Source organism: Ochotona curzoniae, unplaced genomic scaffold (genome assembly GCF_017591425.1).
Source record: "Ochotona curzoniae isolate NIBS_2020 unplaced genomic scaffold, NIBS_Ocur_1.0 contig_832, whole genome shotgun sequence".
NCBI classification, from domain to species: Eukaryota; Metazoa; Chordata; class Mammalia; order Lagomorpha; family Ochotonidae; genus Ochotona; species Ochotona curzoniae.
In genome coordinates, this window is record NW_024466580.1 from 6,284,617 (window position 1) to 6,294,817 (window position 10,201).

At 40.5% G+C, this 10,201-nt stretch overlaps 1 pseudogene; it reads left to right on the forward strand.

The window, feature by feature from the left end:
• Nucleotides 1–1,015: 1,015 nt before the first annotated feature.
• On the forward strand, nt 1,016–1,813 carry LOC121164524 (annotated as a pseudogene).
• The last annotated feature ends 8,388 nt before the right edge of the window (nt 1,814–10,201 follow it).

The window sequence follows — 10,201 nt, forward strand, 5'->3', positions numbered from 1 at the left end:
TTTTTGAACTTGATGTTAAATCTCAGTAGCCTTGTTGGTACTTTGATGTTGTTAATGGTGATGGGGCATCAAGAACAGCAGCATGGCTGAAACCACAGCTTACTATGTTTCATTGCACCGTGATTTGTGTTCAAGAAAGCAACAAGGCCATGGAAATCAATGGGGTTGATTAGGATGCTATATAATTTTGTAGGGACAAGATCCTAGAAACCTGAGCCACGCATGGTGTTGAAGATCGAAGGTGAGATTAATGTAAAAACCTGCTGGTGAGTGATTTCCAGGAGAGATTGCCTGATTTTTAGATTTACTAGATCCGTGAGGAGTAAAACGTTGTGTAATTTCCCCAGGTAAGGGTATTAAAAATGTTAAATTCTGCTATTGACTATCAAGGAAGGCTGTGTTGATATACGAAAAGAAATAGAATATAATCTTGGAACAAAGGCAATCCTCTGACTTAGTTTTGTGTGTACAGTTCATTTGTTTCCCCATTGAACACTAGACACAAATCTGATTTGTTGAAAGATCACCATTTCACAACCTGTGGGTGTCAGACTTCCCTGAAAACACAACAGGCTCTAAAAAAATGGTTAAAAGGTAACTGTAAAGTTTGTATTTGGATTAGTTAGTAAACTCCTGAGAGAATCACTGTCAAAAGCTTTAAAAAGAAAGGCTTTGGGGGACAGCGTCCTCGCCTGGCATGGGCGGAGTGGTGGGAGTGGTGCGGGGAAGCTGGCTGGTGGTTCTCACCTGGCGGGGTCCCGGCCGCTAGCCCACCCTGGTCCTGTCTGACTTCGCAGTCCTTAGGGCCCAGTTCCTGCAGAGATGCCGAAGGTCAAGGTGGCGAAAAGCGTCTGGAAGGACGCAGGGAGCTGAAGAGCAAAGGAGGGCTCATGTTCAACAAAGGCATCCGGCAACACATTTTGAAAAATCCTTTCGTTGTTAAAAGCATTATTGATAAGGCTGCCTTAAGGCCAACTGATGTAGTGCTGGAAGTCGGACCTAGAACTGGGAACTTGACTGTAAAGTTGTTAGAAAAGGCCAAAAAGGTCAATGCCTATGAACTTGACCCAAGGCTAGTAGCGGAACTTCATAAGAATTCAGGGCACGCCCATGGCCAACAAACTGCAGGTAACGGTGGGTGATGTGTTGAACACAGACTTACCATTCTTTGACGCGTGTGTGGCCAATCTGCCCTATCAGATCTCTTCTCCCTTTGTCTTCAAGTTGCTGCTGCACCGGTCTTTTTTCAGATGCGCTGTACTTACGTTTCAAGGAGAATTTGCTCTCCATCTGGTTGCCAAGCCTGGCGACAAGTTGTACTGCAGACTTTCCATTAATACACAGCTGTTAGCACGCGTGGACCGCCTCATCCGAGTGGGAAAGAATAACTTCAGACCACCACCCAAGGTGGAATCCAGTGCTGTAAGGATGGAACCGAAGAATCCACCACCCATCAATTTTCAGGAAAGGAATGGCCTGGTAAGGATCACCTTTGTCAGGAAAAACAAGACCCTGTCTGCTGCTTTTAAATCAAGTGCAGTGCAATCGCTATTGGAAAAAACTACAGAATTCACCGCTCAATGCATAATATTGTTATACCAGGAGATTTCAGCATAGCAGGTAAAATACAGCAAATCTTAACCAGCACAGGCTTCAGTGACAAAAGGGCCCGCACCATGGAGTAGATGACTTTCTCAGAGTGCTACATGGACTCAATGAAGAGCGTATCCACTTTTCCTAGGCATTTGGAAGAGGGAATGTTTCAAAGTCAAGAAAAGAAACAGATTTTATATTTTTACTGTTTGAGAAGATAATCATGTGAATGTTTAAGGTGGTCAATTCTAAGTTCCCAGGTGTTTTGTTGTTTTTTTTTTTTTGGTTTGTTTTTAATAAACATAGAACAGGATCCACTCTATAGAATCTTCAAAAGCTGCAGAACTTTACATTTCAACTTAGTATTTCTCATGGCTTATTGTATAAAGATGCTAATCTTATTATGTTATAAATGAGGTCATCCTTACTCTCTCAAGTAATAAAAATGTTCAGATATGCTTAACTGCTTACATATTCTCCATATCATTTGTCATTCACATGTACAATAAATCCATTTTGAGTGTTTAAAAAAAAAAAAAGAAAGGCTTACTTAAGGGAACCGAGTCTGGATTGCAGGTTGATAACTTTGAGAGACCCAACAATCTTTCCTAGTGAGCAGTGTAGTGAACAGTTGAAGGGATGTTCTTGAGGTTGAGGATCAGAGTCAGGACAATAAAAATAGATTCTGAAATTGTTCAAATGGAAGCCATTGACTTCATAGGAGTGGGCGTAACCTAAAAACAAAACAACCAAACAAGGTGAGAGGAGGAGAGTGGGCACAACCCAGACAGTGGAAAAAGTCATCAGGTAATATTTACCCAGAACTCGAAGGCTAGAGAGACCTCAAATAGCCAGGAGTTCTAATAATGTACGATAGCCAGGAGCCAATCGACAGATTCGTGGTGAGAAGGCTGAGGCCGAAGGATCTATACCTTCTTTCTTGACAACTGAAAAAGGACAGACTGCAAACTTCAAATTTGTTCTTAAGATACACACATGTATGTTAGTAAGATAAAGCAAGGGTCTTTTATAGTTATGAGAATGATAAAGATCTGTGTTCATTTAGATGGAAGTGAGAAATTCATGACAAGCAAGAAAATGTAACTGGTGTAAGAAAAATTTCAAAGGAAACTAGATAGAGATACAGGAAATTGATTCCGAAGAAAATTAGGGATCACATTATTCATTGCATGGAGACACTGAGATCTCAATAAAGAAGAGTGTGGGGCCCAGCGCGTTGGCGCAGTGGTTAAGGTCCTCGCCTTGCATGCCCAAGATCCCATATAGGCGCTGGTTCTATCCCGGCAGCCCCGCTTCCCTTCCAGCTCCCTGCCTGTGGCCCGGGAAAGCAGTCGAGGACGGCCCAAAGCTTTGGGACCCTGCACCCGCGTGGGAGATCCAGAAGAGGCTTCTGGCTTAGGATCAGCATAGCATCGGCCCGTTGCGCTCACTTGGGGAGTGAATCATCGGACGGAAGATCTTCCTCTCTGTCTCTCCTCTCTGTATATCCGCCTTTCCAATAAAAAAAAAAAAAATCTTAAAAAAAAAAAAAGAAGAGTGTGGTCACTGTGAGGGAAAAACCGGAAGGAAGCACTGATATGTGACTCCAACTGTCTGCACGAAATAAGGAAGGATTATAAAGGATGGAACATTCTGGCATAGTCTAGGTGGAAACTAGGTGAGCAGCAAAGAGCTGATAAACTTGGACTAAGGATTCAGGTGTCTTCCGATAATTCACACTGAGCTTAGATCAGAGCAGCACTGCACTGTGATATCTTCAACTCGGTTTAGAAGTAGATGAGTATGAAACAAACAAGCCAAAAATGGAGTCAGAATTGAGCTTTAGACATGAGCAGTGAAGTTAAGGGATGAGGGGTCTCAACTTTAGGAGAGAAGTGAACTTCAGGACCAGAAGTGGGCAGGACAAATGGAACCATCAGGAGAAGATGAAGGACAGCAGGACACCATGAATGGTGGTTCCTGTTCAAGGAATGTCAGCATGAAGCTATGCTGTGGCTTTATTGTGATGAGAAGAATGGAGGTCTGAGATTAAGACTGTTCTATAAATGTTTTTTTTTCTCATCAACTATTTACCTAATCATTATAATCACAACAATGATTGAGGCCAAGGTTGTACCCCATCAGGTTAAGCCATCACAGCATTTCATGTTGTAGTGCAGATTCCAGTCTCGGCCCCTCTGGTTCTCATCCAGCTTGATGCTAATATGACTGGGAAAGCAGAAAAAAATAGTCAAAGTGCTTGAGGTCTTGTAACTCACGAAATTCACAAGTTCTTGGCTCCAAACTTCAACTGGACTCAGCCTTCACTGTTGTACCATTTGGTGAGTGAACCAGGTTTGGAAGATCTTTCTCTCTTTTTCTGTCTCTTCCTTCCTATATCCCTGCGTTTCAGGTAAAGAAAATAACTAGTGGCAAAAATAATCATTGTTCGTAAAACATAGAATCCCATGTTCTAATAGATCTATATTCTAATAGGAGTGTTGGAAGGCAAGGAAAAAGAAGATTAAAAACCCTCAAGATAATACAAAGCAGTGGTGATGATATAGACACAGTGACGTTATTGTAAGTGACTATGGTTATGAGGGTAAAGAGAAGGCCCCTAAAAACGAAACAAAACAAGCTTTTAAGCCGAGTTATGAATGATATGACATTCATGTGGTTAAGAATCCACAAGAGGGGCTGGTGTTATGGGGCAAGTGGTAAGCTTCTCTTATCATGCCAGCATCCTATATTGGGTTGCCAGTTTTAGTCCAAGCTGCTCTACTTTTGATCCAGCTTCCTGCTAATGTGCCCAGGAAGCAGCAGAAGATGGCTCAAGCCCCTGGGCCTTTGCCATCCATGTGAGAATCATAGCTGGAAATCCTGGTCCCTGACTTTGGCATGCTCTGGCGCTTCACTCTGGTGAGTGAACTAGTGGTTGGAGAATGTCTCTCTGTTCTACCTGCTCCTCTTCCCCCCGATCTCCCCGGCCCATGATGCTACCTTCCAAACAAACACACATCAAAAAAAGAATTCACAAATAATTCACAGATTCTAGGACTGGGGAGAAAGAAAGATGAGACAAATCATGAATACCTTCCAAACATTTGGATCAAATGGGCGACCTCTTTTAGTAAGATGAAAAGAATATCAACAAGTGGGTTTTGAAAGGGGAGGCCTGACAGAAAATCAAGTATTTTGTTAAGTTGAAGATGTCAGATCCTAGAGATGATCCTAAGCATGAGCAGAGAATGGATGAAGGCCAAAGGGGTCGGAAGGACAAAGCATACTAACAGTAAAGAAGGTTTCAACATGAGTCTGGAATGTCACCCTTGCTTAAAAATCTTGAGGCTATTAGAGATGAGGACAAGATACTGTTGCAGGAACCAAAACCAAAATAAAACCAAAACTGAAACTGTTGACAAGTATTGTTGTTCTGATGACATCCTAAAAGTTAGTGCATGATGGATGATTCAGGAAAAATTATGGAGATGAAATCCGTGTATAGACAGTCTTAGGAAAATAGTCGAAAGAAATTAAGTACATTTACTTGGTAGGAAATACAATATTTTTAAAAAGAATTTATTTTATTTTTATTTTTATTGGAAAGAGAGGAGGAGAGACAGAGATGAAGACCTTCCATCCACTGATTCACTCCTTAAGCTAATGCAGTGGCCAGAGCTGTGCCACTCCGAAGCCAGGAGCTCAGATCCTCATACGGGTCCCCCTCGTGGGTGTAGGGTTCCAAGGCTTTGGGCCATCCTAGAATGCTTTCCCAGGTCACAAACAAGGAGCTATATGGGAAGCAGGGTGGCCAGGATTAGAACCAGTGTCCATATGGGATCCTGGCATGTGCAGGGTGAGGACTTTGCCCACTAGGCAAAGGAAATACAATATTATTTTGATAATCAAGAAAAACAACTTGCTAGTATATAATAACAAAAGAACAAAATGTATAAGTTTGGGAAATGCTGCAAGAGTTTGAAGTATTACTGCTCCACTAAATAAAATAGCCTACTGAGGCAGAACATGGAGATAGATTCGAACTATCACAACTGAACAGTGTAAGTGAAGTGAGACTTCAGTGTTGAGATCACAGTTCTCACGAATTTAACCTAAGGTTTTTTCCCCACATCTGCTTATGTGTGTGTGTGTGTTCTCAGAATGGATTTCAGCAACTATTTCTTCTAAGCAAACATGTAATTCTAATGAAATTTGCTGAATTTCAAACAGCCACACGTGTATGAACGCTGCTCAACTTGGGTATTTGTGGAATGCTGATTTTCCATACATATCAACATTTGGTAATTATCATCAGAACTATTCATGCAAGTTTAAAAGTGGAAATAAAATTAAGAGACATTCAACAGGGACCTCAAATGACCTGGTGGGTAACCCTTTCAGGCAATCAGTATTTTCAATGAACGCATAGCCATCATATCCTATCTAGTTCAGTTTATCCTGGAAATCTTAAAAGAAAGCTTAGCTATTTCCTGTTAGATCCCCACACATAGGATAGAGTAGCGTCTCACCAACTGAAACTGCAGGCAGATTATAATAAGTATGTTCCTAAATTGCATAGCTATGTTTGCATTCTTTCCTAATTTTGTAAGTATTCCAAATCCTACCCCTTCCTGTGTTTTTTCAAAGTTTCAAACTCTCAGCTTATACATTTTAAATAATAATGCCATTTTCATGACATAGTAGCTACTGATCATTATATAGCAAATTAGCCCCAAACTTCATTGTTGTAAATGGTGGTTTCTTTTTATTAAGAAGTGGTGGCTTTACCCGCTGTGCTGCAACGTCTGCCCTAGAAAGCCATCCTTCCTTTTCTGTAGATTTCTATGGGTCAGAAATGCAGAAGTGGCATAACCCATGGTTACAACTTGGGGACTCTCAAAAGGCAGTAGTCAAAGCCTTTGCTGGGGTTTCAGTTGTCTCAAGACTCAACTTAGGGAAGATCGTTTTCCAGGGTGACCCGGTGGCTGCTGGCAGTGCTTATCTCTACGTCACTTGGGCTTTTTCTGGGGGTCGCCTCAGTGCAAGGAAGTTGGCTTTCCTCAACATGAAGGAGTCTGATAAAGATGGAGGCCACCTTCTTTTTACAATGAAATACTGAAAGTGACAGGTACAACATTACTTGTTAGAAGTAAACCAATAGCCAAAGTAAGAGGAGCACACAGGGGTCCGAGTAGCAGAAGACAGAGACCGAAGAACAATAGAACACAACGGAGATCTCAGAAATGAACTCACACACTTCTAGCCAAGTTATCATTGACAAAGGGACCAAATATGCACAGTTTTCAAAAAGAGGACAAGGATATGTTATTCAATAAATGGTTCTGGGAAAACTAGATGTCTACATCTAAAAAGAATCAAATCAAAACTCCATCTCTCACTATATACAAAATCCAAATCAAAGTTGATTACAGACTTACATATAATACTTGAAATTATTTCACTACTGACTGAAGACAAAGAAAGGATACAATGTTTCTCTTGACAACAATTTTGTGGACAAGAATGTGAAGGCATGGAAAGCAATCGAGATAATAAAGAGCTGGGATTAAGCCACACTAACCATCTTCCAAACCAAACATTAGAATCAAGGGACACAGAAGAAGAGAAAATATTTGTGAAGAACTTACCGTGCATAATACATAAGGAATTCAAATAACGCACAAGTGAAAGAATAATCTGATGATAAAGGGATGCATGATCTGGCTATTCATTATTTCAAGAGAATATAGAACAATGGCCAACAAGTAAATAAAAAAACCCTGATGAATATCATTGCTTGTTGGGAAAATGAAAATTAGAGTCACAACATGCTTCCATTTCTCAAGAGTTACAATGGCTTTAACCAGAACGACGAAGGTTATAGTTGCTAGTGAGGCTGTTGAGAAAGTGGAACTCCTATGCACTGTTCGTGAGAATATAAACTTGTATTATAGCCTAGGGCAGATGCTAGGCATATATGAATGTTGTTCAAAAAATTAAGAATAGATCTGCCAGAACAATCCCACTGTGGGTATACATATTGAAAAATAAATAAAATCAGCATAGCAAAGACATATTTTTCTTTATCATTTCTCTATTTTTTCCATATTTTTTATTATTGATATTTTATGATACATTTTCATAGGCCCTGGGATTTCCCTTACCTGTTCCTCAATTCCTCCCTCCCCCCACTGAGTTCCCCTGCATCATTACTAAAGTACAGCTCTTCATACACAGTCGTAAGTCCATTGTTGTGGGCCTGGGCAATGGCGGGGTCCAGTATCCTATTGTCAAGATATAGTAAACAGTTTCATTGTAAGTCCATCTTTGGTCAGGAAGTAGAGATGCATACTGCATTGTATCCTCACATCTGGATATGTTAGTCTCCATTACACAGTTACTGCATATCCCTCAAATGAAAAGTCACAAAACAAAATCAACAACAGGAAGAAAAAGAAATTTACAATGCCATGAAGTTAAATAACAAGCTACTGGATGACTGATTTGTCACTGAAGAAATGAAAAACAAAATCAAGAACCTTCTTGAAGAAAATGGTGCTACTGTATGGCTTATGAGTCAGTGAAAAATTTGAGAAAAAAAAAGTTTTGAAGAAATGAAAATAAAAACAAAACATCAAAATCCATGACATGTAGTTTCCACTGATCTTTGTTGGTAACATGAGTCTCCTATAGGCAACAGGTAGATGGGTTTAGTTTTTTGTTTTTTTAAGATTTATTTTGTTTATTGGAAAGTCAGATATACATAGAGGAGAAGAGACAGAGAGGAAGATCTTCCAGCCAATGATTCACTCCCCAACTGGAGGCAACGACTGGAGCTGAGCCAATCCAAAGCCAGTAGACGGTAGCCTATTCCTGGTCTCCCACATGGGTGCAGGGTTCCAAGGCGTTGGGCCATCCTTGGCTGCTTTCTCAGACCACAAGCAGGGAGCTGGATGGGAATTTTTTAAAAAAGATTTATTTATTTTTATTGGAAAGTCAGATATACAGAGAGGAGGACAGACACAGAGGAAGATCTTCCATCTGATGGTTCATTTCCCAAACAGCTGCAATGGCTGGAGCTGAGCCAATCTGAAGCTGGGAGCCAGGAGCTTTTTCTAGGTCTCCCTCGGGGGTGCAGGGTCCCAAGGCTTTGGGCTGTCCTCCACTGCTTTCCCAGGCCACAAGCAGAGAGCTGGATGGGAAGTGGAGATGCTGGGATTAGAACTGGCACCCATATGGGATCCCGGCATGTTCAGGGTGAGGACGTCAACCACTAGGCTATTGTGCCAGACCCAATGGGTTTAAGTTTTTGACATGCACGATTAATATGAATAGGTGTTAACTTGGTCCTGTGATCTTAGCAATGGTTTGTTCATTCTTTGATCTAATCTGTTGTTATTTTACTGGGATGCTCTTCATATTTGCCTTTGATTTTGGTGTATGCTATTCCTTTTTCCTGTCAAGAGAACATTTTTAAGTACCATTTGTAGGGGAGGTGTGGAAGACATGCATTCTTTGAGCTTTTTTTTTTTTTTTTTTTTTTTTTTTTTTGCTATGGAAGGATTTTATTTCATTTTCAAGTATAAAGTATAGCTTTGCTGTGTATGTTATTTTAGCCTGAGACATTTTTCCTTTTGGAATCTGGAATATGTCACTCCATTCTCTTCTTGCCTGTAGAGTTTCCTGTGAGAGATCTCCTGCGAGCTTAATTGGCATTCCTTTGTATGTCAATTGATTTTTTTTCACATGTACATTTAAGGATATTTTCCTAATGTTCGAATGAAGAGAGCTTGATTATCATGTGTCATGGTGAAGATCTCTTTTGATCAAGCCTGTTGCGAGTTCTGTGCTCCTCCTGGATCTTGTTTCCCAATTCTTTCTCTAGATTAGGGAAAATTGCCCTTATTATTTCATTAAATATGTTTGTAAGCCCAGTTTCTCTTTCTGCACCTTCTGGGACTCCCATAACTCTTACATTTGGCCTCTTAATAGTGTCTTTCAATTCTTGAATACTTTTTTTGACCTGAAGAGACTTTTGTTCCTTCAGCTCTGCTTCTGGCTTTTTGTTTGCTTCTCCCTGATGACAGGAAATATCTTCCAATTCTGAGATTTTTTCTTCTGCTTGCTTCATTCTATTTTTGAGACTCTCCACTGTACTTTTAATTTTCTCTGCTGTGTTCTTAATTTCTGATATACCAGCCTTGATTTACTTTATTGCTGCTATTTCTTGTGTAATATATTCCTTAGACTCTTTGAACCCTTATATGTGCTTCTCATTGTTGATCAGAAGCTTTATAATGAGTTTTCTGAATTCTGTCTCCCCCATTTTCTCGATGTCTTCCTCAGTTAATTCTGAGGTTGGCATAGGGTTTTGCTCCTTTGCAGGGGAGTTTTCAGTAATATTCATTGTGCCTCTGTCTCTTCTTTTGCTCTTGGTCATTGTACTTCTGGTTAGTAGAGTCTTCTCATTGCGGCAGGTTTCTAAGCTGTGTCACCCACAGGTCTACAATGTGATTTTACTTGTTGCAGTTGGTACACAACTTTTTGCTTGCAGTCACTTGTGCCACAACCTCTAGCGAGTTCCAGGTCTGAGTTCTTATGTTAA